The sequence below is a fragment of the Protopterus annectens genome, chromosome 2.part2, assembly GCF_019279795.1.
Source record: "Protopterus annectens isolate FY-2018-M chromosome 2.part2, PAN1.0, whole genome shotgun sequence".
NCBI lineage: Eukaryota > Metazoa > Chordata > Ceratodontiformes > Protopteridae > Protopterus > Protopterus annectens.
The window spans coordinates 657968716-657989952 of record NC_056730.1 but is presented as its reverse complement, the minus strand read 5'-3'; positions in this window follow the sequence as shown (position 1 = coordinate 657989952).

Here is a 21237-nt window from a genome sequence, read left to right as displayed (position 1 = left end):
ATGTCAGTCGACAACATTCGGAATGGTCATACTGGGCATGCTCACATACATAAACACAAGATGGCCAGGTCTGCAAACACCAGTGGTCCGGACATATCTGCCGGTACATTGCTATACTGTTGGATGACTGTGCTGTATGGTATGTGTGTGGTACTGTCTATTGTCTGTATATTTGCCATGGTGTATTGGTAATTCACATTAGCTGTGTGTGCAGGGTGTTGCTACCAACACTTGCAAAGGATGGTTATTTGTTTGCGGCCAGAACAAGCCCATTGGATATGGAGTGAGTAAGGCACACTGAAGCAGTTGGGAGTGATTGTGAGTGGGTTTGTGCAGTGTTAAGCACTGCTGACCTCTGGTTACAGCTTCTTACACTTGGTTAGACTCCACATTTCTTTACCAGTGCAATACTCACATACTGGTAGCCAAACATGCTTACACCCGCTCGCTCCCTCACTTGCACATGCACCGACATTGGTGCTTGCATGTGTCACTCACGCTGGGTGGGCGCAATCCCTTGTGATGCCTATTACATCGGACTACATGACTACAGTATCGGTTATGGCTGACCATAAGGTGACGGCATGGCATTCGATTGTACAGAATCGGCGGCCTGTCCAGTGAGTTAATCATATTATATGCGTGTTCCTCATACAATGTGCACCCATCTGGCTGATACATGGGAACCAATACTATGCAATGCAGACAAGTAAATGTGTTTTGGGACCCACATCCATCTGCCGGGTCATGCTACCGCATACCTATTGTAGGTTTTCCACCTTTTAAATTGGCCATGGTGAGACTTTAGGATTAACACCTGTCCCACTTTGCTTGGGACAGTCCCTCCTTAGGCGCATGTGTCATGCGAAAATAATCAAGACATATTACAGGACAATATTATATTTTAAGTTTCTCTAATAGTTGCATGTAACAGCTATTGTATATATGACACTTCTATATGTTATGTAAAGTAGCATAAGCAACTGGACTGCTACTAAACTTAAGCTTTTATTTGTGCTAATACGTATAGTTCTGTACTATGCACGGCTGTAGGTATGTCCTGACCTGGTATGTCTGACATTTCTATGGAGCAGGTCCCACTTTGCCCATTTGGAAAGGTGGCAGCCCTATAGGACCTATATGTAGAGATGTCAGATTTGGCAAGGTAACACATACCCACAGCCAGTAGAAAATTGACTACTTCACCGGTTTGCATAAGTAAAGGTTATTCTTGTAGCATTATAGCTGCTAATACTATTTCCTATAACATCTAGGTGCTTCAGATACAAAATAATCATTTTATGCAAAAACTACAGACAATATATGGATTCTTTGCCCTAAATCACAGGCCATGTGCCATAATAACATTTATTTTGCAGGACACAACTGCCCAAAGGGGAGTGTCCCTCGCAAAGGTGAACAGGTGGTAACCCCAACCTATTATGCTATCATCTACCTAAGGTAGTCGGCGGAATATGTGCTTTCTGTCACTAGCAGACCTCACATACGAATGGGGAAGAATGAACACTGAATCAGGGACACTGCATAACACCCTTAGGGACACATTTAGATGATTGGTATTATTAACCTGACACATCGACAGTCCCAGAGCATATGTATTCATACACATTTGTCGAGGTACATGCTGTTTATGACTCATACATGTTGTCATTAGTCATTACGTGTATTCCGCCACCTGTCGACCTAATATCACTAGTTCTGGAAGGGTTTGGTTAGGACTGTGTTAGATTCTGATTCGTAATCACGGACGTCCATGATAATTGGGTACAGTTCACTGATATAGCCTCTATGTGTTCCCCCAATGGTTTACAGACTATCCAGTAGATGTGCTCTTACAGTTTGGGAGGTATGGGCGCCTGCTATGCCCACATAGGAATATTAATTACTTCCAAGGGGTGGGCCTAATACATCTCTGCCGACCAACACCTGCACACCTAGGCCCATTATTGAATACCCATGATTCCCCTACCTGACACCCCCCTACAGCACACATCCTTACTGTGAGCACAGCTGGGGTATAAACCCACCCTCACACACTGCCCACTCTCCCCGTCTCGGGACACATGTCATACGTTTTGTCAACCCATGTGTTATCAGACTTGCACAAACTGCTGTTCTGTGTACAGCTACATCCTGGTTGCGTCAATCATTAATGGTTCGCCTACAAGGCAAATTTTTGGTGTCCCGCAAGGGACCCCGTGATCCATGTTTAAATTGTAGACCTTGCAGATCTCTCCCACTGGTAGTTTCCTGCCAGTTGTCTGGTAAGTAGTGGTGTATTTACCTTTATTGCGTGTCTGTTTGTCTCACCGGCCTAGCTGGGGGTGTGTGGGAAGTAGACATTTGTTTATTGGACCTCCCATTAACATATGCCCGGTCTGACCATATGTTACCCATAATTGCTGTAACATAACCTAGGTATGTACATGTGTATATTTATAGTAACATGTGTATATATATATATATATATATATATATATATATATATATATATATATATATATATATATATATATGTGTGTGTGTGTGTGTGTGTGTGTGTGTGTGTGTGTGTGTGTGTATATATATATATATATATATATATATATATATATATATATATATATATATATATATATAAATACATATATATACATCTGTGTGTCTGTTGACGAATACATTTCCCACTCATACGCACTTACACATGCGTATTGGGTTTTATATATGCTTCACCAGCATACTATTGCCTTAGTCATTATGACACCGACACTTCACTCCGGTTATCTTGTAATCGGTATTTAGCATGTTATACAGCAGACAGATGTCACAATATGTTCATTTACGGATTACCAATGGTAATTGGGATGTGATACAGTGTCATTTGACCTGTTCCTCATCTGCACAACCTACTATTCCAGCTACTGTCTTTGTTTGTCTGTGTACATTCATATTATTTATGTCAATAAATGGAGTGCATGTGTTACAGAGAATGTACTTCAACATATTTTTGTCTGCATGTGCGTATGCATATATACCTATTACGTACTAGCTGACCTACACAGGGTGGTCCATTGGAACTGGACCAACCAACCCTGGCACTCCTGGATCCATAATCGCATACCCATAGTTTCTCCACCCCACCCGTATTGAGTTTCCACGTGTAACAGCCATTATCCACCTGATATCGCAGCCATGACACACCTTTACACATTGCTCTCTCCAGAGCGTTTGGCGCCCTACACAAATTTTGTACCACCTCATGTATTCACAGGGTCTCCCACCATTAATATTTGCACATACATGCCTTTCCTGGTGTTATGGATTACAGCCATTTGCGGTTTACAAGTGTAGGTGGTCCCAACATGGAATACATTCTGTCTGTGTGTAATGTAGATGTAGCAGTTCAACGATGTTATGCCCACTGGTAGAACCCTCACTCTGGTCTGAATAGTGGTGCTCTGCTCACTCTTGGGCAGTGTTATCTGACATATGCTGCAAGCACTATATAATACGTTAGTTGCTCTAGATTCCCTTCACAATCCTTGTGTATGCTTTATTCTTACAGCGTTCATTCTTCAAATATTTTTTTCAAATAATTTTTTTATTGTTTTCAAAATAAATTCAATGCAAACAGAATAGGGATACAAAACATTCTAGGTTGATAACCATGTGTATGAACCTGAATAAATAATTACAAACAGTACTAGAATACAGTTCTAAAATAAGAGGCATTAGGAGAAATATAAAGCTACTGGAGGCATTGAAGACCACTAAAAGGAAAAGAAAAAAAAAAAAAAAAAAAAAAAAAAAAAAAGATACATTATTTACAAAAACAAAAAAAGAAACCCCATGCTACCTAAATGTATAAGAGCAGTATCAAAAGAGAGAATTAAAGAGGTAAGACAAAGAAAGATATAAACACCCCGTTGGGTAAAAATTAGTAGTGGAAGATAGATAGAACAAGAAATTGCAAAGGAATGTCACATATGAAATGAACAAGGTATTAGTCACCTAGAATTACATCTAATAGGCAATTCCATAGATTGGCGAAGTAGGCTTTCTTTCTAGGACCATTGATAATGAATTTTTGAGCTGAAATATATTTTAATGCCATCTCTTTGAAACCCTGCCATGACAATTTTGTGCGATCTATCCAGTTATAAGTGATGTAGAGTTTGATTAAAGAGCAGAGAGTGATGAGAATGTGAAGGTGAAGTTTAGGCATTTTGGAAAGGGGAATATTCAGTATGGCTGTTTGCCAAGAGAGAGTGGAGTTATAGTAACCCATCTTTTTTAGTCGCACTTTGAGAGAACACCATAGTTTATAGGAATGATTACAGTGCCACATAATATGAAGAAGATCTGCTCTCAAGCAAGGGCAGCAAGAACAAGCAGCGGAGTTGTTAGGATTAAATTTGTTGAGTATTACAGGTGAATGATACGCATTGTTATTTAACATCAATTGGGTATATAATAATTTTTGAAGGAGCAAGTTCAAGGGTGGTTTTATGGCTAAAAGTTTTGATCTTCCGTAATGGGAGAACCTATATTGTCCCACAAGGTGGAGAAGAGGCAATTATTATTATCTAATAATGGTTTAAGTATATTGTAAGAGGAAGAGACAGTTTTTGGGATTTAAAAGTGTAGAGATAATTTCAGATATTTTATTGATTCCCAAAGAATCAGGTGTAGTGTAGACAACTTGAGAGGAAATGGTTTCACGTAGTTGACGAAGGATAACTGTGTATTTGTTATTGGCCTTGAGGGATGCACGTAGTTCTGTGATCGATAGGGACTTATGTTTAAGGAGGTCCCAAACTGTAAAGTCCTTGATAAGGGAGAACTTAGAGAGATCAAACATATTGTTGTTAATTTTAAGATTTGGATTCAGATGTAGTGGTTGTAGAAGGGGGAGAATGTTTTCAAGGTTAATGTCCTTGATCAATTTTTGAAATAACCTAATTTTATGCTTCAATAAGGGGAGTAATTTGGAGTCATATAGAGAGGAATGGGAAAGAAATGGGATAGCTTTCGGGTTGATTTTGTTGGAGATGACATGACGGTGCCATATCTTCAACCAGGCAGGAATATAGCTGAGTGGATTAGGATCCATGTATGAAATGGACAATAACCTGTTTGAGCAGATAATCGTGTAATATAAATGAAAATTTGGAAGGCCCACTCCTCCTTTCTCTTTGGGGAGAGTAAGTTTAGAGTACGAGATCCTGACTCTCTTGGGAAACCAGAGAAATTTTGCGATGTTATTGTTAAATTTAAGGAAGAGATTATTTGATATCATTATATTGGTAGCATTAAATTGATAAAGAAGTCTCGGTAGAATATTCATCTTCACAATGGCTACTTTAGATAAAAAAGCTAGATTAAGAAGTTTCCATCTTTGTAGGTCTTGGCAAATAGTAGCCCAGGATTTTAGTAAATTGTTTTGAAGAGCAGAGGCTTAGTTGTGTTCAAAATTAATGCCGAGATATTTGATACTATATGAGATATGAAAGGAGGATTCTGGGAAAAAAAAAGGTTTATGAGCGTCAGGGTTAATTGGGAGAATAAATGATTTTTTCTTATTAATTTGGAGGCTAGAGACACTAGAGAAGTTGTTAATTGCATTTATAATTTTGGGTAGGTCAGAATTGGGATACTGAAAGTATAAATTTAGATCATCGGCGAAGGCCGATAGGGCAACTTGTGTATTCAGAATTCTGGGGATGGTGTGGTGTGTATTCTGAACAATATATAAGAAGAAAGGTTCAATAAATATATTAAACAGGAAAGGAGAAAGTGGGCATCATGTCTGTGGATATATATCTACACACACACACACACACACATATATATATATATATATGTGTGTGTGTGTGTGTGTGTGTGTGTGTGTGTGTGTGTGTGTGTATATATATATATATATGTATATAAATTACATCTGTACATAAAAACATACATTTGCTATGCTGGGAGCTGCTTACACCCACACAGGTGCACTTGCATATGCTTACTGTGAGTTACATATGTTTACTGCCACTTATTTGTGCTTACGTGTGCCTTATTCATTATGACAGTACCACTTTGACTGAAGGAATCTGGTTAATGGCCCCATGCAAAACACACGTTCACCTTTACATGTTTAAATGTTGGCTTTACAGTACAGTGACATTCATTTCACAAGGAAATGATATGTGCTATAGTCGAACTTGAACCGGGAATGCCTTTACGTTAGGCGGATGCTCTAACCACTACACTATTGGTGTTCTGCTTCATTTATATGTATACCCATGGTTCATAGTTACCCGAACACATGCCTCAATGCTTCACTTACACAGCAGGCAACCATTCTCCTGCTGGGAAAACCACAGTACTACACATGTGCCATTCCCTATTCCCTACTGCTCTAGACCCCTGCTACATGTTTACTCACTCCGAGGATATTCAGAACTCCAAAGCTTATAGTCCTGGCACATACGTGTGTTTGATTGTCAGGGTGTCCATGTGGTCATCCGAGTTTAGGCTTGTTCGACTGGAGACCAGAACAGCACTGCACCTGTTTGAATTAGCACGTGGATGGAGTTGGTCCCAATGTTACCATTCTACTTCTGTTTACAGATGCAGGGGTTTGCCCACCTCTGACCGGCTTGATATGTTGGCACTACATGATACGTGGTGGGGGGGTTCTGCTGGTGTTTCCCTTCACATTCGTTATGACTGCTTTATTGTGACCATGTTCATTTATATATATATATATATATATATATATATATCTGTCTGTACATACATATACACCTACATACCTATTTATATTTCCCATACTGTTGAATGTCTGCAGCGCATCCCCGCTGGCTTTACCTCCCTATATCCGACGGACATTATTCTGGCCATCACATAAAATTAGCGGCCCTTGCATGGCTTGGACCCAGAAACAGACACACCTTAGTCACCGGTTTGATCACTATACCATCCGTGGTACATTCCGCATGGATGGTAGCTAGGATATATGACTTCACTACAGGTATTCTTCAGTACTGGCAACAAATGTGACAGTTGGTTGGTGTACATATGTGTACGGACCTCTCACCCACTCAGGGACTAATTTCAACAGGGACAAGGCAAGGACAAATCAGGGACAATCACGGACACTTTTACAATATTAGTACTATTAACTTGAAACGTTGACATATTCAGAGCATATGTACTGATACTTATTTTCTAAAGTAAAAGACGTCTATTACTCTTAATTATTGTCATTATTCATTCAGTGTAATTCAACACCTTTCCTCCAAAGGTCACTGGTTTTATGGGAGATTAAGAGGCTGGCCAGTTATTGTGCGAATGCTCTGACCATTGGTAGGGTTGCCACATTTTTATATGGCCAGGATGGGATATATTCGGGACACACCAGATTTTTCAGTCCAACACATACCCATTATCAGTACAGGGTTTAGAACTTTACTTATTTTCCTAGATGAGAGCTTATTCTTGTAGCAGTTTAGTTGCTTATTCTGTTTCTTGTAAGATTTATGTATTTTACATACAGAAATAACTGTTTTATGCAACTGTTATATGAAATATTGTACGTAATTATTTCCTACAATCACAGAACATTTGCCATTGTATTATTTTTGGTCGGGACACTCCTACCAAAACAGGTACTGTCCAGTGGGACAGGAGGTACCCTGCTTACGTCAGCACTTTAATCACCCTATATCCAACTGCCACTATGTGAATGTGTAAAGTATATATTCTCGATAATTCATTTGGGGAGCCATGCATCACGGTCAGGTGTTTAATCCCGGGTAGTAGGTTCTACATGACTAGCTGGAGGCTGAGCAGTCTCGTGAACCACTACTGCACATACAACTTGTGTCCAGATGTCTACAGGACTGGACATTGTGTCGTGATACGAAGTCTGATGTTTACACAGGATACTTATCCCATGAGGGATATCCAAAAATTGAACAAGCCAATAACCTTTGATATTTTTGGATTTACGAAAACGTGATAGGGTTTACATGCAAGGGATACATAGTTTGCAATCCTGACACTGCCAAGGGTGAGACTGCCTACTAGATATGAGTAGTGGTCACTATGTGCAGATATGGCTGCGCCAAGCTAGCAACCCGAGTATGGCTGGATTTGGTGGACGTTCAGGAATGGGGGGGGAGGGTGCTGTAGAGGCAATAATGGGTATTCAATTATGCATCCAGGTGTGTTGTAGTTGAATGGCTCAGTTCAGTCCAGACCATTATGTGGGTATGTGCCAGTGATGTTTCTGTACATGTGTATCGCACATTTTAATATTCATATGTTTGTGGGATTGTGTTCTACAGTATGGCCTGTCAGGTTGTATTGCGGATGTGTATGTTTTTTCTTTGTGTTTCTTTCTGATTCACCCACTGCTCCCTCATACACCTCCAGTTCACCTATTGTGACTCCAACACAGTCTCCCCTTGGTGAATTATTACATTACCCCCCCCACCCATATTCCACACACTCCATCCATTCCTTCTTTGGTTGATGGCACATGGCACGGTCAAGAGAACACATTGCATACACTACATATCTCTGGTACCTATATGGTTGTGAGGACTACCCTAGCATTTTTCACCTTCCACATGCTGTACATCACGCACATAGGTACACGCAAATACTTATCTTTCATGACATGGTAGGTAGACCCGGGTAATACCCATTCATCTTTGACCCATCCTGACAAGGATGCCTTGGACCACAAATGGGCAGATTTTGGGCGAATGCTCTGACCATTGGTAGGGTTGCCACCTTTTCATATGGCCAGGATGGGATATATTCAGGACACACATCAGATTTTACAGGCCAACACATACCCACGGTCAGTACAATGGATAGTACTTTTGTTTTATGCCTAAATGTAAGCTTATTGTTGTAGGAGTTTAGCTGCTTCTTCTGTTTCGTTTACTTGCTTATTCTGTTTCTTGTAACATGTAGGTATGTTACATATACAGAAATAACTATTGTATGTGACTATTACATAAGATGTGGGACATTATTATGTCCTATGATCACAGGATATTTTACATTTATAATGGTTTTGGTATGGACACAACTGCACAGAGGGGGACTGTCTCTCACAATGTGGGACAGGTGGTAACCCTGACCATTGGGCTAAACTTAGCTATTGGTGGCGTGCTAACATGATGCATTTCACTTCCACTTGGTATAACTATCAACACTACAATAGAATACGGGCACGGGGTTTTAAATGTCATTTGTTCGAGGGATGGGGACTCAATATTCAGCTACTTGCATTTGTGTTTGCTTCTTATTTTTGTGTTCACAAAACTGTCTTGCATGCTTTGCATACGTTTCAGTATCCATGGACACTGACAGGTGTGATTACTATTGGAGGCAGGCCATAATATTCAGCATTTTATGTTGCACATAAACAGCCGACATGTCCATGCCTCCATGCAGCACTTCAACATGCCTCATGCACTCGCGCACGTTTCCTATGCACGTGGATGTGGCAGCAGCGCGCCTTCATTAATATGCATATGGTGTTACTGTGTCATCTCTATGCCACACGGTCGGCGCAAGCCTAATGCCGTCCTTGCGCCGAGCTTCATGAATCCCGGGGTTAGTCAATGTTTTATAGAAAGAGGGTATGATAAAAATGAGATAAATACCAAAGACATGGTTGCTGGCTTAAGGGAAGGTACAGCTAAGACTTATTTTGCAAGGAGAAATAGTACGTTGATGCAGGAGATATCTAATAGGAAGAAAGAAAATAAAATAAGATTTCCCATGTTTCATTCTAGAGATACCAAATTGTATAAAAACATAATAGAGTGCATTGGGAGGTTTTAATGACAGATAAAGAAATTAGATCTTTGCTTGACCCTAAACCAAATTTTGCCCATACGAATATGTGTTCATTGAAAAGGAGACTTTGCTACTCTAGAAATGAAAGTGTAAGAGGAAAGATGGGACAGACACACCCTTGTGGAAAATGTTCTATGTGTAAATACATTAATAGTAATAATGAGTTTTTACATCCTGATACAGGTATAATATATGTCTTTGATACTTCAGCTACTTGTGCTCAGAACACATTGTTTATTTAGCTCATTGTACAGTGTGTTCATGTTTTTATATAGGGAAAACAGATAGAACCCTTAGAGATCAAATTAGAAAGCACATGTATCAAATACAAAAAAGAAGTGATGTTAGTGCATTATCCAGTCATGTTAAGGTTAATAATGATACACATCATTTTTTATTCTTAGTTGTGGGTAGAATTTATGAAAATACTAGGATGGGAGATATTAGAAATAAAATGGAGTAGCTTGAGGCAAAATGGATTATAAGACTCAAAGTAGATTCTGGGCATGGGCTTAATGATAGGATACCAATAAGACCAAAACTTAAAGGGAGACCATTAAATAAATGAAGTTTTTTAGTTGTAGGTTTCTAATTTAGGTGTTTACAATATATATATATATATATATATATATATATATATATATATATATATACACATGTATTTTTATAAACGATTTTATATTTATAGGAATGAATGAAGTGAATTAGTTTAAACATGATTACTTTATTGTATTTGTATGAAATCATGTGTATGTGTAAACAGTTCAAGACTGTATATATTTCATGCAGAAATTGCAGTTTACCAAGCAAACCACAGGTTTGGACTTACTTTACTGAGTTATCAGATTACAGGCCAGCTCAGAGAGCTGAATAAAAACAGTACTGTATGCCATAAAACAGTATGGTAAAAATAAGTTTAATATTCTTAGTGACAGTTTATGCAGTTACAAGTCTTGATATTTATCCAAGAAAATTGTAAACATTAATGATAAATCCTTATAGCATTCAGTAAAACTGAAATAATTAAATTATGTCAGCTAAAGAAATGGGTATGTTACAATCAGGGGGTCACAGAGTAAACACAGAAAGTTCAACAGTTAAAATTGATTTTATAGAGGTGCAGAAATGCAAAGAATGTTAAAATAGTAATACAGTGTCATATTACTACTTTAGTTTCATTATAGGTTATGACAGGGAAATGCAATGCCATGGAGGTTACTGTTTGATTTAATAATGAAGTTATAGCCTTACCATTTCACTGTAGTATATTATCAGTTCAGTTACAGACTTGCAATAATGTATTTATTAAGAACATAGGTCTAATTCACTATAGTACATTGAATACCTTTTCAACGATTTATCTGCTTTTGAGTTATGTTTACAGCAGCAAAAGAAAAGGAAACTTGAAAGGGACTTTTCTGATTTCAAGAAAGGGAACATTTTTTCCTGACCACATACCACTAGGGTTGAGCCCACTTCTGCAGATGTGATTGATGAGGTTAAGGCTGTCCAACCCCAGACTGAGAGAGGAGCTGCTGAGGTCCTGGCTGGGTCTGCAACTGTTGGCAATACAGTTGATTCAACTGTGCAGCCTGATGCTGGAGCTAGACACAAGGAGCCAGTAGCTGCTATAGGAGGAGGTTCAGTACTCCCTCCATTTTTTCTGTATTTGCCAATTCCAGTAAGAGAGAGATGGAGGCACAGAGGGGGCTGGTCTATGAGTAGAGGACAAACAAAACGCAAAGCCTCTCTGGATCAGGAACCCTTTGCCACTGCCAAGAACAAGAGGAGATAAGTACAAGTTCTTTGGTTTTTAACCTTTCCTCTGTTCCTTTGTCTGAGCATCAGATGTCAGTTTTAAACAGAGGATTGTCATTTATTCCTGTACAAAGGTCTGACATCAGCAATGTAGTTATTGACTTGAAAATGTTTACTTGTACTATTATGTTATGTACTATGTTCTCTGACAATAATACTCAGAATTTTAACATGTTTAAGAAACTCAACACATATGTTCCTCTTTTGCACCCATATCTTGACACCTTGATGAATGTATGTGAGAAAAACATACGTAAGCTTTTTGTGAATGAGTGCTCATATAATTTTGTCATTTTGAGATGTAATGAGGCAACTGCTCTGCCTGAATTGAAATCACACCAAGATTTGCATTTTCAGCCTGCAGATAAAGGGGGTGCACTAGTGATTCTTGATAGATCAGCATATTGTGGAGCTATGAGACAAATGCTCAAAGATGGAAGTACATATGAGAAAATCACATGAGCTGCTGTGTTGAAGATAATTGCTTGTATCAAGGCCTCTCTGTATGGCTTGTTTATGTCTGGTGGCACAGATCATGATTTGTATGATTACTTTTTGGTCATCAATCCAGTCATACCCATCATACATGGATTGACTAAAATATATAAACACTTGGTGAACCCGCTCATGTGACCTATAGTATCTGGATGAGGGTGGGTCATGGAGACCCCTTCTATTTTTGTGGAGAAATCCATTAAACCAGTTGTTGAAGTAGCTCCAGGTGTCCTCAAAGATACTGAAGTTTTTTTTTACGTACCTTCTCTCAATATGTCACTTCTAGAGGGGATATTGTTGGATGTGTCATGGCAACTTTGGATGTCTGTACTCTCTTTACATCCATACCCAATGATTTGGGAGTTGAGATGGTTAGATCTTATCTCATGGGCAGAAGTGGCTGGTCATACCAGTGCATGAAGCTGATTTGTTTTCTGCTGGGTCTCATATTGAATAATAATGTGTTTATGTTTTGGAATTATTTTTTTTTCCTACAGAAAATGGGGGTGGCTATGGAACCCTCCCTGTGCAAATAGTTATGCCAATTTGGTGATGGCTAGCTGGGAGGAGGAATATGTTTTATGAGAAAATATTTTTCACAGCGCATTGTATTTATAGATGTTTTGTTGATGGTGTCTTTCTTTTGTGAGGCGGCACCATTGATAAATTAAATGACTTTGTCTGTTATTTGAATTCTTCCACCATGTTTCTTAAATTTACTTATGTGCATTTGAAAAAAATTATTGACTTTCTGGATGTCCATCTGATTTCAGATGGGAATGGTGATACTAACATTGAGTTGCACAGAAAGGAGTGCTGGAGGAATATGCTTTTACATCTCTCCAGCATGCATCCAGTGCATATTTACTATACAGTTATGAATACTCAGTTCTTACAGTTTTCTAGACTCCATACTGATGGAGCTAATTTCAAGAATACAGCTAAATATTTATCAAAAGCCTTTGTTGCCAGGAATTACTCTTTCAGTGAGGTGCATGAGCACATGGATGACCGGTTTCTCCTTCATTCAACAGATGGGGCAGTTGGACAGATATTTCAGGGGGTGTGTACATGCATACGGAGTGCTGATAGTGTCACACGAATGACCCTGACCCACTTCAGCAATGTGCATAAGATCTGTGAAGTTATTACTAAGAACTGGTCCCTCTTACAACTGAACGACCATATTAAAGGGATTGTTGGTAGCAAACCTAACTTTAGCTTCCAGAATGCTAAGTCGAGATCAGACTTTGGCTGCAATTTGTATAGTTTTTCTATTGTTTCACAGTAGCACCTTATCAGTGTGCTTTCAGACTTACAAGAAATTATTAGCAGCATATGTTTATTTCATGCAGAAAAATGTAAATAAAGTCAGGGCAACAAGCAATGCTATCAGTTTATCATTGTTATAGTTGCAAATGTTATTTTAAAGACCTGATACTGATTTTTTGTGCCTTGCAGAAATAATTTCCAGGTTGATTTTCCAGTTTGATTTTAATTACAGTCAAGAACATCAGCCACCCTGCCTTGCACAAATAATGGGAAATGGGAGGTTTGGAATGCCTGACTGGAACGTTAGGGAGGCCCTTCCAATACCTTAGTAGTGACTGGGACAATGCAGAGTAAGACCTAAACTTGGCTAGAGCTGTGGTGCACAAGTCAACTATCTACAGAATGTTTGTTAAAATGTGTTTAAGTTATTTCTTCAATGTTTGTTTAAATGTGTTTTCAGTTATGTAAATGTTCTTATGTTTTCAGACAGTTGTATAACAGTACTAGTTTACAATTAATGTTTTTATCTATGTTCAGACAATACTGACCGAAAAAAATACTAATAGTTTAGTTTCCAGAATATAACATTTACCAGATTTCAGTTGTGCTTTTATCTGTGTTCAGGTAACACTGGCAAAAAGATATTTCTTTAGTATTAGTTTAATTAGTTTCTAAAATATACACAGCTATTTTAGATGTTCAGTATAAATATCTATCATTCTAATGTAAATTTCAGTCAAGATTCAGAGTATGATGTTCATACTGACTTATGAGTTTAGTATACTACATTTCAGTCAGATTTCAGTATATAACATTCATGCTTGGTTACAACATGCAATTACATAACACTTCACATTATCCGGTCATTAGTTGTAAGAGTAAAGTAACAGAATTTTTTGTAAACAGCATTACTACATCATAAATCACATTATTCAGTCATTAGTTTTAAAGGTAATGTGACATAATTATTTGTGAACAGGCTTATTAAAATAAGCAATCTAAAGAATAAGTAGTAATAGTTATTTAATATACTCAAGTCATAACAGGGCATGTTTAATTTGTTAATTAATTTACAGATTACGGTGCACTTTATATAATTATTGTACATTAGACAGAAGGTTAAAAGGACACTGACAAAATATGCAAAGGTAAACATTTGAAATACAGAAAGCATAGGTTTTAGTAAATTAAATATTGCCACAACAATAAATAAAACATGCTGGAGGGACAGATTCCTGTCACAGAGACTCCCCATGCTTTGGAACAAAATTCCTAACTACATTAGGCAGAACCCCTCACTAACACTCTTCAAGAGAAGCCTTGACGAGTGGATGAGTAACAGAAAGTACACCCCTGGGATCACTTCATTGGCTCTGCTTGACAGAGGCTTAGTTAATTAATCAATGGGGCGGCGAAAGCCGACACACTCTGGCTAGGCTTATAAATGCCCTCAGGCAGATAGCCTAGTACCTACCTATGAACCTATGAACCTATAATATATTTAAATTTTGAAGGCAGACATCTATGACAGTACAAAGAAATTAAAACAAGGTAAGCAGAATTATTAGTAACAAGTCTAGCTAAAACTTTGCAGACACAGGTCAATACAGTATATAGTAATTATGCTTCAAGACCAGTTATAAAGGTATACCTCTAGTGCCAATTTCAGTTAGTCTTCAGAAAATAGCCATCATGCTTGATAGGCTATGTAATGAAAAAGGGGATGGACTAAACAGTACAATGTTTGAGGATTTAAATCTATGGACAACAAGGAAAGGTTTCCTCATGGTACAATAAAGCACCAGTTCATAAGGTAGAAAACATAGGTAAAAATCAGTGTAATTTTACCATTACAGCATAGGGAGCTAGGGAAGAAAAATAGGCAGGGTTAACAGTTCATACTGTGTCTAACTTGACTGAAGACTCACAGAGACAAGTTGAGAATGTGTATGGCATTTTCTTCATAATGTTTCTGGAACAGCATTGTTGAAATAATTGCCTGGCCAAGTAAGTTTAGAAACCACAGAATTAAATGACACTGATTTTCAGAATAATGTGCAGGTTTTAGATACATCACACATACATCAGAACTTAGACTTAAATCTCTAAAGACTATGGACCTAGGTAATGGGGTAATCTCTGGAGCAGGTATATTTCTTGCATATGGACCTGTTAAAGCTATTTGGGAATTACATAAATTAGTCAAGTTGCTGGCGGTATTAGCTAATAGTACCCTTGAGACCATAAAGGACATCACTATCTATTAAGAGACATCTGCAGATTGTGAGTGAGGTAGTGTAAAGCCTGTATATTCAAACCAGATTACAGTAGTTAGTATAGATATAATATATTTGTGAGGTACGAATTAAAAAAACAAACGAAAAAAACAAGAATGAAAAAAACACAGCCCAGCAGTTCAGGACCCGTAATTAGCAGCTACTTAATCCAACTTGTTCCAACCAAGGTGAAATTACTGGCAACGGTGAAAAGGTCTTTGAAACAAACAGTCTTTATTGAAACAAAATTACTCCAAGCGCTAATAATGTACAGGTGGGGTCCATGTTATATGATGAATTATGTGAAATATTCAATAAGGCAGGCTTAGAAATGTTAAAGTGTATGATTACTGATTATGAGTTAAAAGCGGATACATTATTGAAAGAATTGAATGTATTGAACAGTCGATTAATTACAGATGATAGACTCACAAGTGTTAAAAGAGAGTATGACAAAACATTTGATGAGGTAGACCAGCGCTGTTTCAGAGTTCTGAATCGCAAAATTAGGAAATTGGATCGGGACTTAATTGAATATAGGGAGGGTAGAGCTTTCCCACTGTTCAATAATAGGAACAAAAACCACATTAATACTGAAAGTGTATTTTTTAATGACAATGAAATTAACATTCAAAGTAACCAAGTGAATACAGGTGCTCAAGGTTTAAGGCGAAGTGAGAGATTAGCGGAGAAGGACAGAAAGCAATATGCAAGGGATTTTCAGTACCCCCCCGGGAGGGGGGGGGAGGACGGAGATACCAATACAACAAATGGAACTAACTAAAGAATTAAATCTCTCACACATAGTACCTTTAGATTTAGAGACATTAATGGATGAAACTAAGCAAATTGTTTTTAGAAGTAATAACTTTACAATATACAATTTCACTGATATGCAAATCACTTCAGAATTTTTTGAATTATTTTTAAAAGGTTTCCAGTTTGTCCCACTCAAGCCTGTCTTTGTACCAGATATTTTAATTGATTTAAAGTTGTTTATGAGACAAATGAACTTAAATATATTTTTTAAAGGACAAAAAGGTACAACCACTGAACTTACAAGAAAAAGTACCTTTAACCCACCAATGCATTCCACCTTAAAAGTCTTTGAGGAATTGGTAGAAAGAGGCATCAGGAGTATGGAGCAACAGAAATATAATAACATTCCGAATAATTTGAGTGACAAAGAAGTTGAATTAATTAATTATTTTAAGACAGGAAGGATGTTGAATTATGAAACGTGATAAAGGAGGTGGGACAGTTTTAATGTACAAGACAGACTATGAGGCTTACATACAAAATTTGTTACAAGACACTGACCAATATGAACTAGTATCCAAAAATGAAATAAACATTGCCTATACCAAAATCAATTATCAATTATTTGACCACCTGTTACAGAACACGATTAATGAAAAACTTTACAATTATTTATATGTAGATAAACCAAGAATTGCCCAAATTTTCGGCATTCCCAAGACACATAAAGATTTAGAACCTTTAAAATTCAGACCGATTGTATCGGGATCTGGTAGTATCACTGAACCTTTGGCTAAATTCATAGACATCATCTTAAAATCCTTTGTGTTCAGTGTGGACCACATTTGTAAAGATTCTTGGGATTTTTTGAGAGAATTAGATCAAAACATGTTCTGTTCTCAACTTTTGATGGTCACAGTGGATGTGGTAGATCTTTTCCCTAGTATCCCACACGAAACAGGATTAGAATGGTTCAACCAAATTTTAGTAACAGAAACAGTTCAAACAGCTACTATCATCAATTTATTAGTAGAATTTATGGAGACTGTCCTAGAAAACAATTTCATACATTTTAACGGAGAATTTTATCGTCAAAGAAAGGGTGTAGCAATGGGGGCATCCTGTGCGTCTTTATATGCAAACATTGTGTTATATTTCTGGGAAAAGAAATACATTTTTTCAAGTAAATGGTATCAAGATATTGCATATTATAGAAGGTTTTTGGATGACATTTGTATTTTTTGGAGGGGTAGTGAGGAGAGTCTTTGTGAATTTTTAAGATACATTAATAATGCAACAGCTTTCTTTAAATTCACCTACAATATAGATAAAAATAAATTACACTATTTGGATGTAACCATCGTTAAAGACCACGAAAATCACTGTTTTCAATCTAAACTATACAGAAAAAGGTCATTCTCCAACTCCTACCTCCACTACAATAGTGGACATCCAAATTTTCAAAAGAGGGGTATCATTAAAGGTCAATTAATTAGAGCTTCCCGAATGTGTAGCACTCTACAAGAATTTAAGGAAGAAGTGAGAATATTGAAAACATTCTTTTTAGAAAAAGGTTACCCAGACAAATTGTTTGAAGACTTGGCACAGGAAATTAGTCAAAAAAGAGAAACATTATATCCACCCCTGCTAGGAGTAGGTACTGTCAACCAACCACAGAGTAGAAGTGAAAATAAGATACAAAGTCAAGGCAGTTTCATTTACACTTTCAATAAGAACTCTGAAGAAACTGAAGATACTATTTTCAAATACTGGCCCATTCTGAGTTATCATGAGGACTTAAAACCTTTTATTCCAGAAAGACCACACTTTGTCAGAAAAAATAAATAAATAAATAAATAAATAAATAAATAAATAAATAAATAAAAATCTGAAAGAGATCTTTGAAATGAAACATAATTTAGAGAGTAATAAAAATAGAAGAAGAGTAGGGACCTATTCATGTGGTAATTGTAAGCAATGTCACGCTATGATTAACCAGGAACAGATTAGGATTCCCTCAAGAAAATTTAACTTTGCTGCCAGGAAATACTATAACTGCGCTACAAAAGGGGTAGTATACCTAGGGACATGTTTATTCTGTAACAGTTTTTATATAGGAAAAACTGAACGACATATCAGGAGAAGGGTGTATGAACATTTTAATGATGTTATGAAACAAAAAGAGAGTAATGCTTTCTATAAACGCTCCCTGGTTTGTGAAAACATGAACTTGAAGTTCTTTATTTTAGAACAAGTTACACAGGATATTAGAGGTGGTAACTGGGAGACAACCCTAGAATATCGCGAGTTATATTGGCAACTGAAATTAAATTCTACTAAGATACCAGGTTTGAATGACTCTATCAACATCATGAGTGTATTAAAAATGAGAAAAGCAAGGTTATGAATACAGTTTCAGTTTACCACTCCTTTTAAAGCCACACAACAAATGATGTTTTAACTCCACGCAATATATTTTTTAAAAATCAATTGTATTTATATTTTTACTAAGATATTTATTAAGATTGGACATGAATTATTAATTAACACAGTGAATATTTTCATCAAAAGATTTTAGATGTGATTGTTGTTTATTTAATTAACGACAAGAAAAATTAGCTTGCTTTAATTTTATAGTACATCTAACTCTGAATGTATAAACATGAGTAATATTAAATTATTGAACTAACGGATGTACGCATAGTTCAATACAAGTTTAAGTTATAACATATAGGTTATATTTCATATTAATTTTTATTTATTAACATGTTTTTATACATTTTAACATCTAAAGAGTTTTTTATATATCAAACTATGAAATAAGCACTTAATGAATTATTCTTTTAAGTTGTTAACAGTTTTACACGAGTCTGAATACATAGAAACAAGTTTTTTTCAAAGATGCTTTGATGAAAGTAATAGAGAATTTCAAATCAAATGCAATACTTTGATACATATACTAGTTTTCTTTAAGATGCAATGACTATTCACTAATTAATTAATGGATTCTAACATGTGATCAATATGAATTTATTTAAAGATGCGCACAATGTTGCTGAGTGATTTTCCTTGAAAAAGCCCGATAATATACGGGTGAAAGCACTTGGAGTAATTTTGTTTCAATAAAGACTGTTTGTTTCAAAGACCTTTCGGCCGTTGCCAGTAATTTCACCTTGGTTGGAACAAGTTGCATTAAGTAGCTGCTAATTATGGGTCCTGAACTGCTGGGCTGTGTTTTTTTCATATTTGTGAGGCAACTACAAAAGAAGATCCCTGTAAACTTTCATCAGGGACCCCCGGGGAAGCCGTTAGACTGAGGTTTTTCACTTAAAACTGGTTGTCAGGCATAAGGCAGAATAAATAGTAGAATAAGCCTGAAAATGTAGATTCAGATTTGTGTTTTCATTTAAGCACAGTTTCAGGGAAAGACAGTTCAGTAGAAGGGAAAAGACAATCTTGCTGGCTAAGCATGAGATGTGGAGAAATAACAGTTCTCAAGGGAAAGCTACAGAATTTTCCTTTCTCAAGGGAAAGATATGTGTACTTGCAATGAAATGCTAGCTAGAGAATGTGTGTGTGTGTGTGTGTGTGTGTGTGTGTGTGTGTGTGTGTACGCGCGTGCGTGTGTGTGTGTGTGCGTGCGTGCGTGTGTGTGTGTGTGTGTGTGTGTGTGTGTGTGTGTGTGTGTGTGTGTGTGTGTGTGTGTGTGTTTTGTCATTAGACAAAGCCAGCCAGACATGGGTAAATCCAGCATTACCCACAGTTGTGGGTTACTGCTATTGCACAATGACATTATTTAAGAAAAAAATATTTCCAAATAATGCCATTGTATAAATGGAGTTTGGTGTTCCTCTAAAGCTTCTCCATTAAGGGGATGTCTAAAGCTTGTGTTGCTCATGCATTCAACATACACATGATGATACTGGCACAGTGCATAGCAATTATACCCCCCCCCCATATAGGTTTTCTGTTTAAATGCAGTTGTTGTCTAAACACACCTTTGGAAAGCAATAGCAGTTAAACAAAAGAATTTGTAACACAGAAAAACAGTGGCTGTGACTGATATATGCACTACTGTATTGCATTTCACACTGAACTGATCGAAGGAAGGACACTGAGGAAACTCGGAGCTATAATATATAACATTAAGTATCCTGTTTTTTGTTTATTTTGTTCTTTATTTCTTTGTTATTTATAGCACTTTGTGTACTGTGTATTTTTCTAGCTAGTTTCACTGTGTGTGAGGTATTAACTGGAAATTGCCCACTTTTGTTAAGCATCTGTTGGGTTGTTTATTTCTGATAACTTGTTGCAGTTAAACTCTTTTTTTTCTAGAGGCTCCTTTAGCTGTTTAAAACTTTCATTTAAAGGCTCACTGCTGCTTTTCAGCTGTGAGATACATTTCTGCAGTTTGTTTCCCATCCTCCCTCCCTGTTGGTATAGTGTTTTTATAGTTGGTGGCATTGCAGTTGCCCGCCCCTAGTGTAAATTTGATCTGAGACCCTCCTCCCAGTCGAGTGTCATTATCTCATTCTACCCAGTACAGGGAGAACATTTGAGAAGGCCAATCAGCTTAGTTTTTGCTACTCCTTTCTCTCTTTCCTTTCCCTCTTTCCACTAAAAAAAAAAAAAAAAAAAAACAAAAAATTATCTTCTTTTACTGTATTTGTGTTTCTTCCTACTTTATTTTGCTTTTGCGTCATCTTAAAAGTACTCAATTGTATTTATTACTGCTTGGTGTAACTCATTC